Consider the following 16,490-nt stretch of genomic DNA (forward strand, 5'->3'; position numbering starts at 1 on the left):
CTGAGGACCAAGCAGACAGAGTCTTCTTAATCAACCAAGAGGGAGCCAACTAAATTGGGAAAGTGAATATTGAACTTTCTGACAGTTACCGAAGGACTGAATCAGGAGCAGATTTATTATCTAAAACCAAATGCTGTTGCTTTTATTTTCTGAGTTGGATGAAACTGCTCTTGGTCTCTCTCAATTTTACATTGCCTAATTGGTATGGACTTTATGTCTTCAAGTTAGTTTCATGCATATGGTTAAATTATCTTTTTCTAGAATGGCGGTGTTCTGTAGTGGCAAGTATAGATTTGGAGCAAGGCAGATCTGTTTGAATCCTGACTTTATCACTGACTCGCTATATGAACTTATGTAAATAAATTAGTCTTTCTGAGTCAGTTCAGATTCCCCCTTTGTAAAATGGGGGAAATGGTACCTACCTAATGTGTTACTGATGGTTTCTCTATTTTTATTTTTTTCAAGTTCCAAAAAAACTTTATTACATACAGAGGGGAGGGGTTCAGTCCTTCTTGGATACCCTTTTCCTCATAGCTGCCAGGATGTTGCTTAGCTCCTCTCTCTTCCTTTGGCACGGATGTGTGTCCCTACCCTTTTCTTGATGAAGTTGAGAGTGTGCACTTGTCCTTGGAGACCTTGGGCAGCTCCATGGCTCACTGCTGGTATGGGGTGAAGCCGCACACCTCTCTGATCATGTCCCACATGAACTTGGTGTGCCTTGTGAGGCACTTGCTCATGTTCTTGGTCACCTTGTGGCCCTTGTTGAGGCCCATGGCCACAAGGCAGCTCACAGCTGTGGCTGATTGTCCTCAATAGTTCCTGCCTGTTACTGGAGGTTTAATACCAATGAGTGTAGGGGCGCCTGGGTGGCTCAGTTGGTTAAGTGTCCGACTCTTGATTTTGGCTCAGGGGAATGGGCTCATTCACTGCCTTGGGCTCTGTGCTGACAGCTCAGAGCCTGGAGCCTGCTTCAGATTCTGTGTCTCCCTCTCTCTCTGTCCCTCCCCTGTTCACGCTTGTCTCTCTCTCTCTCTGCTGCACACCCACTTGTGCTCTCTCTGTCTCAAAGATAAACATTAAAAAATTAAACCAATGAGTGTAAAGGCCATATGGTGCTTCATACATAGTAATTGCTAAATTTCAGCTAGTAATTTTTGCTATTATTAGTGTGTACAGGAAATTATTCTTCAAGTAGATGTAGAGGAAACAAGAGTTATGATCTTAAAGCTGGACCCACATGTATGTTAGGAGCAGATTGTAACATAAAGGTATGAAAGACTCTTTGTCTCCCTAGCCCCCTTTTCTTTCAGGAAGACGCATATCTATAGTCTATAAGTAGACAGTGAAGAACCAGGATGAAGTCCAGGAGCAGATGTTGGAAGCAACATTGGTCCCGTTAGGTCCTGACTGAGCTTAGCATGCTTAGGTGCAAGTGAGAGGGGCTGGCTCTCGCTTAAAGAATGGTGACTCCAAATTAGGTAACAATCATATTATACCAATAGTTAGGACCCCTGCTGTAAGTAGGTTTTCTCTTGATTTAGCTTCCCATGATGCCTAAGGAATAAAGAGAAGGCTTATTTGATATGCACACCAGGATGTATGCATGTGTTGGGTGGTGCTGAGTGTCTTTTAGTGGGACTCCTACTGTGATTGACTCCTTACAAATAAAATGTGCATGTAGCTTGGTTCCCTTTTCATGTCTCTGTAAAACAAGACGGATTCCAGTTCTTCTAGCCTGAGACCATGTCCCGGATGAGCTTCTGGTGTGTCACATCTGCGTCTCTGTGTGTCTATTTGCCTCTGTACTTGTCAGTGACATTCATCAGTGGAGGGAAATAGCTTTTGCAGTTGCAGATCTGTTGTTGAGTTTGGCAGGCCTGGCTAAGTAGGTTATGCCTGGCTCAGGCTGGTCTTCTATGGAAGTAGAGTAGGTGGTATTCTTTGGATTAAGTTATCAAGGACCCATGTTAACATTTATTGCCTACTTTGTGCAAGATTCTGTACTAAATGTTAATAAATTATCTCCTTCCCAACCTCAGAAGACTATGAAGTAGGTGCTATTATTATCTAATTTTATAGATGAGAAAACTGAGGCTTAGGTGATTTATCCAAAGTTACACAGCTAAAAAGTGGCGTTCATTCATTCAATGAGGATTTTTTTTGAGCAACCTCTATGCATTGAGTACTGTTCTAAGTGGTGGGGATATACCAGAAAACAAGAGAGACAAATACCCCTGACCTCATGGATCTTATATTTCTAATGGTAAAAAACAAAAATTGAAATATATGTTATATAGTGATAAGTGCTAAGAAGATATCTAAAACAGAGAAGGGTATAGGGAGTATGTATATAAGATTGCAGTTTATTATTTATTTATTTAAAAATTTTTTTAATGTTTATTTATTTTTGAGAGAGAGACAGAATGTGAGTGAGGGAGGAGCAGAGAGAGAGAGAGACACAGAATCTGAAGCAGGCTCAGGCTTTGAGCTGTCAGCACATAGCCCGATGCGGGGCTCAAACTCACGAACCGGGAGATCGTGACCCAAGCTGAAGTCGGATGCTTACCGACTGAGCCACCCAGGCGCCCCATGATTGCAGTTTAGAGAAAGTGGTCAGAAAAGATGTCACTGACAAGGTGACATTCGACCAGAGCTGTGAGGGACGTGAGAGAGTGAGCCATGAGAATATCTGCAAGGAGGAGAATTCCAGGCAAAGGGAACAGAAGTGTCAAAGGTGTCAAAGGCCTTGATGCAGGAATATTCCTGGCATGGTGTAGGAACAACAAAGAGGTTAATAGGACTGGAACACAGTGAGCAGAAGGGATAGTAGGAGATGAGATAAGAGAAGTAACAAGGATCCAGGTTGTATAGGACCTTATAGCCATTGTAAAGATTTGACTTTTACTCTGAGACTAGAGAGTTTGGGCACAAGAGTGATATATATATAGACTTTTCTTTTAATAGGATCCATCTATTATATTGAGAATAAACTGGGGTTAAACAGGTATAGCAAGGAGGAAGAATACATTAAGTGATTTGTCAAAAGATTAATCTTTTTTTAAATGAACACTTTTTATTTAAAAAATTTTAATGTTTATTTTTAAGAGAGACAGAGCGCGAGTGAGCAGGGGAGAGGCAGAGAGAGAGGTAGACACAGAATCCAAAGCGGGCTCCAGGCTCTGAGCTGTCAGCACAGAGCCCTATGTGGGGCTCAAACCCACAAACTGAGATCATAATCTGAACCAAAATCAAGAGTCAGATGCTTAACCAACTGAGTCACCTAGGCGCCCCACAAAAAATTAAATCTTTGAGTTCAACTCAATAAACACTGAATACAGGAGTGCCTGGGTAACTCAGTCAGAAGAGCATGTGCCTCTTGATCTTGCAGTTGTGAGTTCAAGCCCCATGTTGGGTGTAGGTATTACTAAAAAAATTAAGGAGCATCTGCGTGGCTCAGTTGGTTAAGTGTCTGACTCTTGATTTCAGCTCAGGTCATGATCTCACGGTTTGTGAGATTGAGCCCCATGTCGAGTTCTGCACTGACAGTGCAGAGCATGGTTGAGATTCTCTCTCTCCCTCTCTCTCTGCTCCTCCCTGACTCATGCATGCACAGGCGCACTCTTTCTCTCTCCTTCAAAATAAATAAACTTTTGGTGCCTGGGTGGCTCAGTCGGTTAAGCGTCTGACTCTTGATTTCAGCTCAGGTCATGATCTCACAGTTTGTGAGATAGAGCCCCGCATTAGGCTTTGTGCTGGCAGCACAAGGCTGCTTGGGATTCTCTCTCTAACCCTCCCTGCCCTACCCCCCACCCCCAAATAAGTTAAGAAACTTAAAAAAATTAATTTAAAAAAATTAAACACTGAATAAAGGGCTGGATCTAGTATTTGTGGAGTCTGAGGCTTTATACAATTTGGGGGGCCATCTTAAAGAATTCAAAAATAGGTATATATGTGAGTTATTTATTTTTAAAATTAAATTAAAAATTTTTTTAGAGAGAGCGAGTGCGTGAGCGAGTGAGAGGGGCAGAGGGAGAGAGAGAAATCTTAAGCAGGTTCCATGCTCAGTGTGGAGCCTGATGTGGGGCTTGATCCCATGACCCTGGCATCATGACCTGAGCCAAAATCAAGAATTGGACACTCAACTGACTAAGCCACCCAGGCACCCCACATTTTTTAAATTAAAAAAAAGGAAGAGGGGCATCTGGGTGGCTCATTTGGTTGAGCATCTGACTCTTGATTTCAGCTCAGGTCTCTTGGTTTGTGAGATTGAGCCCTGAATTGGGCTCTGCATTGACAGTGACAGTGCAGAGCCTGCTTGGGATTCTCTTTCTCCCTCTCTCACTGCCCCTCCCCTGGTTGTACTCTCTCTATTTCAAAATAAAAATAAACATTAAAAAAAAGAAGGGACTGGGAAAGGGTCTATGCAAGTAAGGGACTCTAAAGCATTAAGCTTCATTAACTTCACAAGTATGTCTGCCTCTGAGTGAATTACTGTGTATCCGACTGTATGCTAGGCCCTGGGAGCAGAGGGATGGATAAATCACAGTGATTAAATTGAACACCTGGACTATTGGAAAGCCTTCTCTCTGACTTTCCATATCTCCTTTTCTGCAATCAACCCAGCATACAACTGAAGATTTATTTTCCTAAATCACTGCTGTATCACTATGGTACTCCTCTTCTAAAAGCCTCTCATTGACTTTCCATTGCTTGAAGCAGTTCTCATATTCTATCAGGCATCAGAATCACTTGATGAGGTCTGTGTGTGTGTGTGGGGGGGGGGATGCTTGTTCAAAATACAGGTTCCCTGGCCCCAGCCCTAAACCTGCTGAATCAGAGTCATTGGACTCCGGGTCTGTAATTCATTTTAAACACTCTCCAGGTGATTCTGATGTGGGTGGCTACACTTTAGTAGTAGCTAATGTGCTGAGGCCAAAGCTCCTTAATATGGGATATCATCCATAGTCTTGACCTACTTGTATCCTTCTTATTCTTCAACATAGACCATCCATTCTAGCCATTGTTTCTCAAGCATGCTTGACACATTTCTGACTCTTTAGAATCTTTGATCACTTTGCTCCAGCTGGCTGAAATGCCCTTTCTTTCCTTACTGCCTCTCCAAATATTAGCCATTTCTTAAGTCCTAATTCAGGTTTAGTCTCTTTCTTGGTGCCTTCTCTGACCTAACAGCCCATAGCCTTCACACTCCGAGAGTACTCACCAGCAACCTTGTCATGTTTATTGCATTATTATACTTCTTAGGTCTGTTAGCTCAACTAGGCCATAAATTCCCTCAATGTAGGGTCCATTCCTTTACCTTTTTGTATCTCCCAAGGGCCTTTCCCAGTACTGAGCAGGCAGAAAAACAAAAGGAGGAGGCAGGAAAGAGTGTTTATGCTCATAATGGAGCATATTTCTTGTCCTTTATATTCTCATTTAGTAGAGCATAACAAATTCCCAAACAACTACTTTTCAATGAACAATGCAGATTTGGTTCATAAATACAGGTTCCAAAAATACATTGAAGATAAAACCTCTTTGGCTCAGATTCTCCTGTCGCAGGAAGGTATTCAGTGATATACTACTGGATACTGGCTGCTATTTTAGTAAATATTTCAGGAATCAATTTATTCTGTGCTGTGATTTTTAAATTTTTATCCAAGGTTGTTGTATTTCATGTTTTGTTGCTCTTGAAGGAGTTTATCTGCATGCTGAAACTGTGTACTTCTAGGCTATTGGAAAAGAAACTCTATCACCAAAGTATATCTAGAGGTTGCATTGAGGTTTACTAATGATTATGACATTATACTTATCAAGGTTTAAGACAAGAGGATGGTTCCAGAGTCACTCTCCCATTAGCCTGTTCACACAAGAATGAGTATAATGTCTACATTTTTTAAAGGAGGGCAAACAGGCACAGGTTAATAAGACATGGTCAGATGGGGCATCTGGGTGGCTCAGTCAGTTAAGCCTCCGACTCTTGGTTTTGGTCATGATCTCATGGTTTGTGAGATTGAGTCCTGCATCAGGCTCTGTGGTACAGCATGGAGCCTGCATGGGATTCTCTCTCTCCCTCTCTCTCTGCCCCTTCCCCCCTCAAAATAAGTAAATAAACATTAAACAAAAGAAAAGAAAAGAAAAAGCCATGGTCAGGCAGTGAGATTGTAATCTTGCTGAAAATTGAGTTTATGGAGCCTTGTTTTTTCTATTTTTATTGTTTAGTATATTGAGTTTCAAACTGTTTTCCAGAGTCTTAGGGTTCTACAGAGTTACTCTGATGGCCACTGAGAGCTAGGGTCTGGTGGTTAGGGCTGATATTGTTGTAAGAAACAGAGAAGTATTCAAATTCCATTTGGCTTCTGCCTTCGTCCCAAAGGGTAGAACTCTGCATGGTAAGAATGAATCCAATGTCAAGATAAAAGTTGAGCTTGTGACCTCAAGTCTTTTGGCACAGTTTATATCATAGGGGACTGATCACAGATGGGATTATAGCACTGCTGTTTAGGAATCTTTAAGGAATCATGAAAATGGACTTACTTCCCAGTAAGGAAACTGGGAGAGGAACAGATACTGTTCTGATTTTCAAAATGGAAGAAGGTAGAGTCTGTGAACTATATAGACTCATAAACTCAACTTTATTTTTTAATAAGTGAACTCGACACCTAACATGGGGCTTGAACTCACAACCCTGAGATCAAGAGTCACATGCTCTACCCACTGAGCCAGCCAGGTGCCCCAAGACTGATAAGCTCAACTTTTATTATTTCTGTTTTCAATGTCATTGACTTCCACTATTTATTTCCTTCCCTTTGCTTGCTTTGAGTTTGTTTTTAGTTTCTTTTTTTAATGTTTTATTATTTGTTTTTGAGAGAGAGTGTGTGAGCCGAGGAGGGGCAGAGAGAGAGAGAGAGAGGGAAATAAAGGATCTGAGGCATGTTTTGTACTGTCAGCAGAGAGCCCCATCCATGCTGGGCTCAAACTCACAAACTGTGAGATCATGACCTGGGCTGAAGTCGGACACTTAATTGACTGAGCCATCCAGGTGCCCCTGTTTTTAGTTTAAGTCAGGCCTTTAGGTTTTTGAGACTTTTTCTCTTTTCTTTTTGTTTTTTTTTCTAAATTTTAATTTATTTATTATTATTTTTTAAATTTTTGACAGAGAGTGAGAGCAAGAGAGCATGAGCAGGGGAAGGGCAGAGGGATAGAGATTGTTAAGCAGGCTCCATGCCCAGAGCAGAGCCCAGTCTCACGACTGACTCTGAGATCATGACCTGAGCCAAAATCAAGAGTCAGACAGCTTAACCCACTAAGCCACCCAGGTGTCCCTTCTCTTTTCTAATATAAGCATTTAATCCTATAAATTTCTTTTTAGCACTTCTTTAGCTATATCCTTCAACGTCTGATATGTTTATTTTTATTTTCAATCAATTCAGTGTATTATTTTAATTTCTTTAAGACTTATTCTTTGCCTTAAGGATTATTTAGATTTTGATTTGTTTCCAAGGGTTTGGAGATTTTCCTGTTATCTGTTATTGATTTTGTTTATTGGTATATGTTCCATGTGCATGTGAAAAGAATGTGTATTCTGCTGTCGTTGACTGGTGTGTTCTATAAATGCCGTTTAGACCCTGTCAGTTGATGGTGTTGTTGAATGCTATATGCTTGTTGATTTTCTGCCTAGTTCTGTCAGTTTTTGAAACAAGAGTTTTGAAGTCTTCAATTATAATTTTTTGTCTGTTTCTCCTTTTATTCTATCAGTATTTGCTTCATATATTGTGCAGCTCTGTTGTTCGGGGCATAAACAATGGGAATGTGTTATGTCATCTTAATAGACACTTTCATTATATAATGTCCTCTCCCTCTTTATCTCTGATAATTTTCATTGCTCTGGTCTACTTTATTTGATATTAATATAGCCACACTTGCTTTTCTTTGTTTAATATATGAATGATATAACTTTTTCTAGCCTTTTACTTCCAACTTGTGTATATTCTGATATTTGAAGTTTCTTTTATAAGCATATCATTGTGTCATATTTGGAAACTATTCTGTTACTTTGTCTTTTAATTTGTGTATTTAGACTGTATACATTTAATGTAATTATTGATAATGTTAGGGCTTAAGTGTAACATTCTTTGTTTTCTGTTCTCTCTGTTCTTCACTTTTGTGTTTATTTTTCCTTCATTCTTTTGATTTCCTCATACCTTCTTTAGAATTCCATTTTGATTTATCTATATTTTTTTACAACTTTATTGAGACATAATTCACATACCAAATAATTTGGCCACTTAAAGTACACAATTCGATGGTTTTAATATACTGAATTGTGTAATCATCACCACAATCTTTATCACCCAAAAAGAAACCCTGCAACCCTCTAAACAACCACAAATCTACCTCTCTCTCTCTCTCTCTCTCTCTCTCTCTCTCTCTCTCTCAATTTTGGACATTTTGTGAATGGAATATTGTATTATGTGGTCTTTTGTGACTGCCTTTACTTAGCATGTTTCAAGGGTCATCTGTGTTGTAACATGTATCGTACTTCATTCTCTTATGGCTGACTAACATTCCATTAGACAGAGATACAATATTTGTTTATCCCTTCGTCATTTGATGACATTTGAGTAGATTCTGCCACTTGGCTATTACAAATAATGCTGCTATGACTTTTGTGCCAAGTTTTGTGTGGATGTGTTTCACTTCTCTTGGGCATATATCTAGGAGGAGTAGAATTGCTTGGTCAAATGGTAACTTTATGCTTACTTTTTGAGGAATTTCCAGATTGTTTTCCAAAGTGGCTACACAGTTTGATATTCCCACCAGCAGTGTATAAGGGTTATGGCTTTATATCCTCACCAAACTAACTCTAATTATCCTTTTCCTTTTTGGTATAACCATCCCGGTAGGTATGAAGTGGGATCTCATTATGATTTTTATTTATATTTCCCTGATAATGAATGACATTGAACATTGCTTCATGTGTTATTGTCCATATCTTTGGGGAAAGTGTCTGTTTAGATAATTTGCTGGTTTTAAAAAATTGGGTTGTCATTTTATTATTGTGTTTTAATCATTCTTTATATATTCTAGTATGAGTCCCTTATTAGGTATATGATTTACAAAAATTTTCTTCCCTTTCTGTGAGTTGTCTCCACTTTCTTGATAGAATCCTAAGAAACAAAAGCTTCTTAAAATTTTTATGACATTTAAGTTACTTGTTTTTCTTATGTTGCTTGCATTTTTTGGTGTCATATCTAAGATTCCACTGACAAATCCATATTCCGATTTTCTGAGAGTTTTATAGTTTTGACTCTTTAAAAAAATGTTTATAAGTTAATTTATTTTGAGAGAGAGAGAATGAGAGAGAGTGGGTGTGAGCAGGAGTTGGGGGGCAGAGAGAAAGGGAAGGAGAGAATCCCAAGCAGGCTCCTCACTGTCAGCATAGAGCCTGATGTGGAGCTCAGTCTCACGACCCTGAGATCATGACCTGAGCTGAAATTAAGATTCAGCCACTTAACCACCTGAGCTACCCAGGCGGCCCTATGGTCTTGACTCTTATATTTGGGTTTTTATTCATTTTGAATTTTTGTATGTTGTGTGATATACAGATCCACCTCATTCTTTTATATGTGGCTATCAAGTTGTCCAAGCACCATTTATTGAAAAAACTGTTCTTTCCCACCGAATTGTATTGGTGTGTCTATTGAAAATCAACTGACCATATACATGGGCTTTTTTCTAGACTCTCAATTATATTCCACTCATCTATATGTCCTATTCTTATGCCAGTACCATGCTGTCTAGATTACTGTTGTTTTGTAGTAGATTTTGGAACTCAGGAAATTTTAAGTCCAACTTGTGTTCTTTTCTAAGATTATTTGGCTATTGTGAGTTCCTTGAGTTTCCATAGGAATTTTAGGATCGGTTTGTTAATTTCTAGAACATAGCCAGTTGGTATTTTGATATAGATTAAATGGAATCTTTAGGTCAATTTGGGGAGTACTACTATCTTAACAATATTATGTCTTCCAATCTGTGATGGCTAATTTTATGCATCAATTTGCTAGACCACAGTACCCAGATATTTGGTCAAATATTAGTGTGGATGGTTGCTGGGGGAAGATATTTTTTATTTTTTTTTATTTTTATTTATTTTTTTAATTTATTTTTTTATATATATGAAATTTATTGACAAATTGGTGTCCATACAACACCCAGTGCTCATCCCAAAAGGTGCCCTCCTCAATACCCATCACCCACCCTCCCCTCCCTCCCACCCCCATCAACCCTCAGTTTGTTCTCAGTTTTTAACAGTCTCTTATGCTTTGGCTCTCTCCCACTCTAACCTCTTTTTTTTTTTTTTTCCTTCCCCTCCCCCATGGGTTCCTGTTAAGTTTCTCAGGATCCACATAAGAGTGAAACCATGTGGTATCTGTCTTTCTCTGTATGGCTTATTTCACTTAGCATTACACTCTCCAGTTCCATCCACGTTGCTACAAAGGGCCATATTTCATTTTTTCTCATTGCCACATAGTACTCCATTGTGTATATATACCACAATTTCTTTATCCATTCATCAGTTGATGGACATTTAGGGATCTTTCCATAATTTGCTATGGTTGAGAGTGCTGCTATGAACATTGGGGTACAAGTGCCCCTATGCATCAGTACTCCTGTATCCTTGGATAAATTCCTAGCAGTGCTATTGCTGGGTCATAGGGTAGGTCTATTTTTATTTTCTGAGGAACCTCCACACTGCTTTCCAGAGCGGCTGCACCAATTTGCATTCCCACCAACAGTGCAAGAGGGTTCCCGTTTCTCCACATCCTCTCCAGCATCTATAGTCTCCTGATTTGTTCATTTTGGCCACTCTGACTGGCGTGAGGTGATACCTGAGTGTGGTTTTGATTTGTATTTCCCTGATAAGGAGCGACGCTGAACATCTTTTCATGTGCCTGTTGGCCATCTGATGTCTTCTTTAGAGAAGTGTCTATTCATGTTTTCTGCCCATTTCTTCACTGGGTTATTTGTTTTTCGGGTGTGGAGTTTGGTGAGCTCTTTATAGATTTTAGATACTAGCCCTTTGTCCGATATGTCATTTGCAAATATCTTTTCCCATTCCGTTGGTTGCCTTTTAGTTTTGTTGTTGTTTCCTTTGCTGTGCAGAAGCTTTTATCTTCATAAGGTCCAGGTAATTCACTTTTGCTTTTAATTCCCTTGCCTTTGGGGATGTGTCGAGTAAGAATTGCTGCGGCTGAGGTCAGAGAGGTCTTTTCCTGCTTTCTCCTCTAAGGTTTTGATGGTTTCCTGTCTCACATTCAGGTCCTTTATCCATTTTGAGTTTATTTTGTAAATGGTGTGAGAAAGTGGTCTAGTTTCAACCTTCCTGCATGTTGCTGTCCAGTTCTCCCAGCACCATTTGTTAAAGAGGCTGTCTTTTTTCCATTGGATGTTCTTTCCTGCTTTGTCAAAGATGAGTTGGCCAATACGTTTGTGGGTCTAGTTCTGGGGTTTCTATTCTATTCCATTGGTCTGTGTGTCTGTTTTTGTGCCAATACCATGCTGTCTTGATGATGACAGCTTTGTAGTAGAGGCTAAAGTCTGGGATTGTGATGCCTCCTGCTTTGGTCTTCTTCTTCAAAATTCCTTTGGCTATTCGGGGCCTTTGTGGTTCCATATGAATTTAGGATTGCTTGTTCTAATTTCGAGAAGAATGCTGGTGCAATTTTGATTGGGATTGCATTGAATGTGTAGATAGCTTTGGGTAGTATTGACATTTTGACAATATTTATTTTTCCAATCCATGAGCAGGGAATGTCTTTCCATTTCTTAAATCTTCTTCAATTACCTTCATAAGCTTTCTATAGTTTTCAGCATACAGATCCTTTACATCTTTGGTTAGGTTTATTCCTAGTATTTTATGCTTCTTGGTGCAATTGGTGAATGGGATCAGTTTCTTTATTGTCCTTTCTGGTTGCTTCATTGTTAGTGTATAAGAATGCAACTGATTTCTGTACATTGATTTTGTATCCTGCAACTTTGCGGACTTCATGTATCAGTTCTAGCAGACTTTGGGGAGTCTATTGGATTTTCCATGTATAATATCATGTCATCTGCAAAAAGCGAAAGCTTGACTTCATCTTTGCCATTTTGATGCTTTTGATTTCCTTTTGTTGTCTGATTGCTGATGCTAGAACTTCCAGCACTATGTTAAACAACAGCGGTGAGAGTTGGCATCCCTGTCGTGTTCCTGATCTCAGGGAAAAAGCTCTCAGTTTTTCCCCGTTGAGGATGATGTTAGCTTGGGCTTTTCATAAATGGCTTTTATGATCTTTAAGTATGTTCCTTCTATGCCGACTTTCTCAAGGGTTTTTATTAAGAAAGGGTGCTGGATTTTGTCAAAGGCCTTTTCTGCATCGATTGACAGGATCATATGGTTCTTCTCTTTTTTTTTGTTAATGTGATGTATCACGTTGATTGATTTGCGAATGTTGAACCAGCCCTGCATCCCAGGAATGAATCCCACTTGATCATGGTGAATAATTCTTTTTATATGCTGTTGAATTCGATTTGCTAGTATCTTATTGAGAATTTTGGCATCCATATTCATCAGGGATATTGGCCGGTAGTTCTCTTTTTTTACTGGGTCTCTGTCTGGTTTAGGAATCAAAGTAATACTGGCTTCTTAGAATGAGTCTGGAAGTTTTCCTTCCCTTTCTATTTCTTGGAATAGCTTGAGAAGGATAGGTATTATCTCTGCTTTAAACGTCTGGTAGAACTCCCCTGGGAAGCCATCTGGTCCTGGACTCTTATTTGTTGGGAGATTTTTGATAACCGATTCAATTTCTTCACTGGTTATGGGTCGTTCAAGCTTTCTCTTTCCTCCTGATTGAGTTTTGGAAGAGTGTGGGTGTTCAGGAATTTGTCCATTTCTTCCAGGTTGTCCAATTTGTTGGCATATAATTTTTCATAGTATTCCCTGATAATTGTTTGTATCTCTGAGGGATGGTTGTAATCATTCCATTTTCATTCATGATTTTATCTATTTGGGTCATCTCCCTTTTCTTTTTGAGAAGCCTGGCTAGAGGTTTGTCAATTTTGTTTATTTTTTCAAAAACCAACTCTTGGTTTCGTTGATCTGCTCTACAGTTTTTTTAGATTCTATATTGTTTATTTCTGCTCTGATCTTTATTATTTCTCTTCTTCTGCTGGTTTAGGCTGCCTTTGCTGTTCTGCTTCTATTTCCTTTAGGTGTGCTGTTAGATTTTGTATTTGGGATTTTTCTTGTTTCTTGAGATAGGCCTGGATTGCAATGTATTTTCCTCTCAGGACTGCCTTCGCTGCGTCCCAAAGCGTTTGGATTGTTGTATTTTCATTTTCGTTTGTTTCCATATATTTTTTAATTTCTTCTCTAATTGCCTGGTTGACCCCTCATTCGTTAGTAGGGTAATGCTTTTGGAGGTTTTCCAGACTTTTTCCTGTGGTTGATTTCAAGCTTCATAGCATTGTGGTCTGAAAGTATGCATGGTATAATTTCAATTCTTGTAAACTTATGAAGGGCTGTTTTGTGACCCAGTATATGATCTATCTTGGAGAATGTTCCATGTGCACTGGAGAAGAAAGTATATTCTGTTGCTTTGGGATGCAGAGTTCTAAATATATCTGTCAAGTCCATCTGATCCAATGTCTCATTCAGGGCCCTTGTTTCTTTATTGACCGTGTGTCTAGATGATCTATCCATTTCTGTAAGTGGGGTGTTAAAGTCCCCAGCATTACCACATTCTTATCAATAAGGTTGCTTCTGTTTATGAGTAATTGTTTTATATACTTGGGGGCTCCGGTATTCGGCGCATAGACATTTATAATTGTTAGCTCTTCCTGATGGATAGACCCTGTAACTATTATATAATGTCCTTCTTCATCTCTTGTTACAGCCTTTACTTTAAAGTCTAGTTTGTCTGATATAAGTATGGCTACTCCAGCTTTCTTTTGGCTTCCAGTAGCATGATAAATAGTTCTCCATCCCCTCACTCTGAATCTAAAGGTGTCCTCAGGTCTAAAATGAGTCTCTTGTAGACAGCAAATAGATGGGTCTTGTTTTTTTATCCATTCTGATACCCTATGTCTTTGGTTGGCGCATTTATCCATTTACATTCAGTGTTATTATAGAAAGATACGGGTTTAGAGTCATTGTGATGTCTGTATGTTTTATGCTTGTAGTGATGTCTCTGGTACTTTGTCTCACAGGGTCCCCCTTAGGATCTCTTGTAGGGCTGGTTTAGTGGTGACAAATTCCTTCAGTTTTTGTTTGTTTGGGAAGACCTTTATCTCTCCTTCTATTCTAAATGACCGACTTGCTGGATAAAGGATTCTCGGCTGCATATTTTTTCTGTCTAGCACACTGAAAATCTCGTGCCAATTCTTTCTGGCCTGCCAAGTTTCAAAAGAGAGATCAGTCACGAGTCTTATAGGTCTCCCTTTATATGTGAGGGCACGTTTACCCCTTGCTGCTTTCAGAATTTTCTCTTTATCCTTGTATTTGCCAGTTTCACTATGATGTCGTGCAGAAGATCGATTCAAGTTACGTCTGAAGGGAGTTCTCTGTGCCTCTTGGATTTCAATGCCTTTTTCCTTCCCCAGTTCAGGGAAGTTCTCAGCTATTATTTCTTCAGTACCCCTTCAGCACCTTTCCCTCTCTCTTCCTCCTCTGGGATACCAATTATGCGTATATTATTTCTTTTTAGTGTATCACTTAGTTCTCTAATTTTCCCCTCATACTCCTGGATTTTTTTATCTCTCTTTTTCTCAGCTTCCTCTTTTCCATAACTTTATCTTCTAGTTCACCTATTCTCTCCTCTGCCTCTTCCATCCGAGCCGTGGTGGTTTGCATTTTGTTTTGCATTTCCTTTAAAGCGTTTTTCAGCTCCTCATGACTGTTCCTTAGTCCCTTGATCTCTGTAGCAAGAGATTCTCTGCTGTCCTGTATACTGTTTTCCAGCCCAGCGATTAATTTTATGACTATTATTCTAAATTCACTTTCTGTTATATTATTTAAATCCTTTTTGATCAGCTCATTAGCTGTTGTTATTTCCTGGAGATTCTTCTGAGGGGAATTCTTCTGCTTGGTCATTTTGGATAGTCCCTGGGGTGGTGAGGACCTGCAGGGCACTTCCCCTGTGCTGTGGTGTATAACTGGAGTTGGTGGGCAGGCCACAGTCAGTCCTGATGTCTGCCCCCAGCCTACCGCTGGGGCCACAGTCAGACTGGTGGTGCCTTCTCTTCCCCTCTCCTAGGGGCGGGATTCTCTGTGGGTGGTGTGGCCCGTCTGGGCTACTTGCACACTGCCAGGCTTGTGGTGCTGGGGATCTGGCGTATTAGCTGGGGTGGGTAGGCAAGGTGCACGGCGGCGGCGGGGGGGGGGAAAGGCTTAGCTCGCTTCTCCTTAGGTGATCCACTTCAGGAGGGGCCCTGTGGCAGCCGGAGGGAGTCAGATCCGCTGCCGGAGGTTTGGCTCCGCAGAAGCACAGAGTTGGGTGTTTGCGTGGAGCGAGCAATTTCCCTGGCAGGAACCGGTTCCCTTTGGGATTTTGGCTGGGGGATGGGCGGGGAGATGGCGCTGGTGAGCGCCTTTGTTCCCCGCCAAACTGAGCTCTGTGTCGTCCGGGGGGCTCCGCAGCTCACCCTCCCTTTGTCCTCCAGCCTTCCCGCTTTCCGAGCAGAGCTGTTAACTTATGACCTCCCAGACGCTAAGTCGCGCTTGCTGTCGGAACACAGTCCGTCAGGCCCCTCCGCTTTTGCAAGCCGGACTCGGGGCTCTGCTTGGCTGGCGAGCCGCCCCTCCGCCCCGGCTCCCTCCTGCCAGTCCGTGGAGCGCGCACCGCCTCGCTGCCCTTCCTACCCTCATCCGTGTGCCTCGTCTGCACTTGGGTCCGGTGACTCCGTTCTGCTAATCCTCTGGCGGTTTTCTGGGTTATTTAGGCAGGTGTAGGTGGAATCTAAGTGATCAGCAGGACGCGTGGTGAGCCCAGCGTCCTCCTACGCCGCCATCTTCCTGGGAAGATATTTTTTAGATGCTCTCCATAATGTGGATGGACTTCATCTAATCAGTTGGAAGGTTTAAGAGAAAAAGACTGACCTCCGCACAAGAAAGGATTCTGTCTGCTGACTGCCTTCAAATCAAGCATCCCTTCTTCCCTGGGTGCCCAGCTAGTTTTGCATTTCTTTTATTAAAATTATTCCTAAATGTTGTGTTCTTTTTGATGCTATTTTATTTTTTTTTTTAATTTTTTTTTTAAATATTTTTTTTTCAACGTTTTTTATTTATTTTTGGGACAGAGAGAGACAGAGCATGAACGGGGGAGGGGCAGAGAGAGAGGGAGACACAGAATCGGAAACAGGCTCCAGGCTCCGAGCCATCAGCCCAGAGCCTGACGCGGGGCTCGAACTCACGGACCGCGAGATCGTGACCTGGCTGAAGTCGGACGCCCAAC

The 16,490-nt window shown here is 40.8% G+C and overlaps 1 pseudogene; it reads right to left on the reverse strand.

Annotated features, from left to right (window-relative positions):
- Window positions 1-454: 454 nt before the first annotated feature.
- On the reverse strand, window positions 455-6,391 carry LOC115506873 (annotated as a pseudogene).
- Window positions 6,392-16,490: the final 10,099 nt, after the last annotated feature.

Source organism: Lynx canadensis, chromosome X (assembly GCF_007474595.2).
Source record: "Lynx canadensis isolate LIC74 chromosome X, mLynCan4.pri.v2, whole genome shotgun sequence".
NCBI lineage: Eukaryota > Metazoa > Chordata > Mammalia > Carnivora > Felidae > Lynx > Lynx canadensis.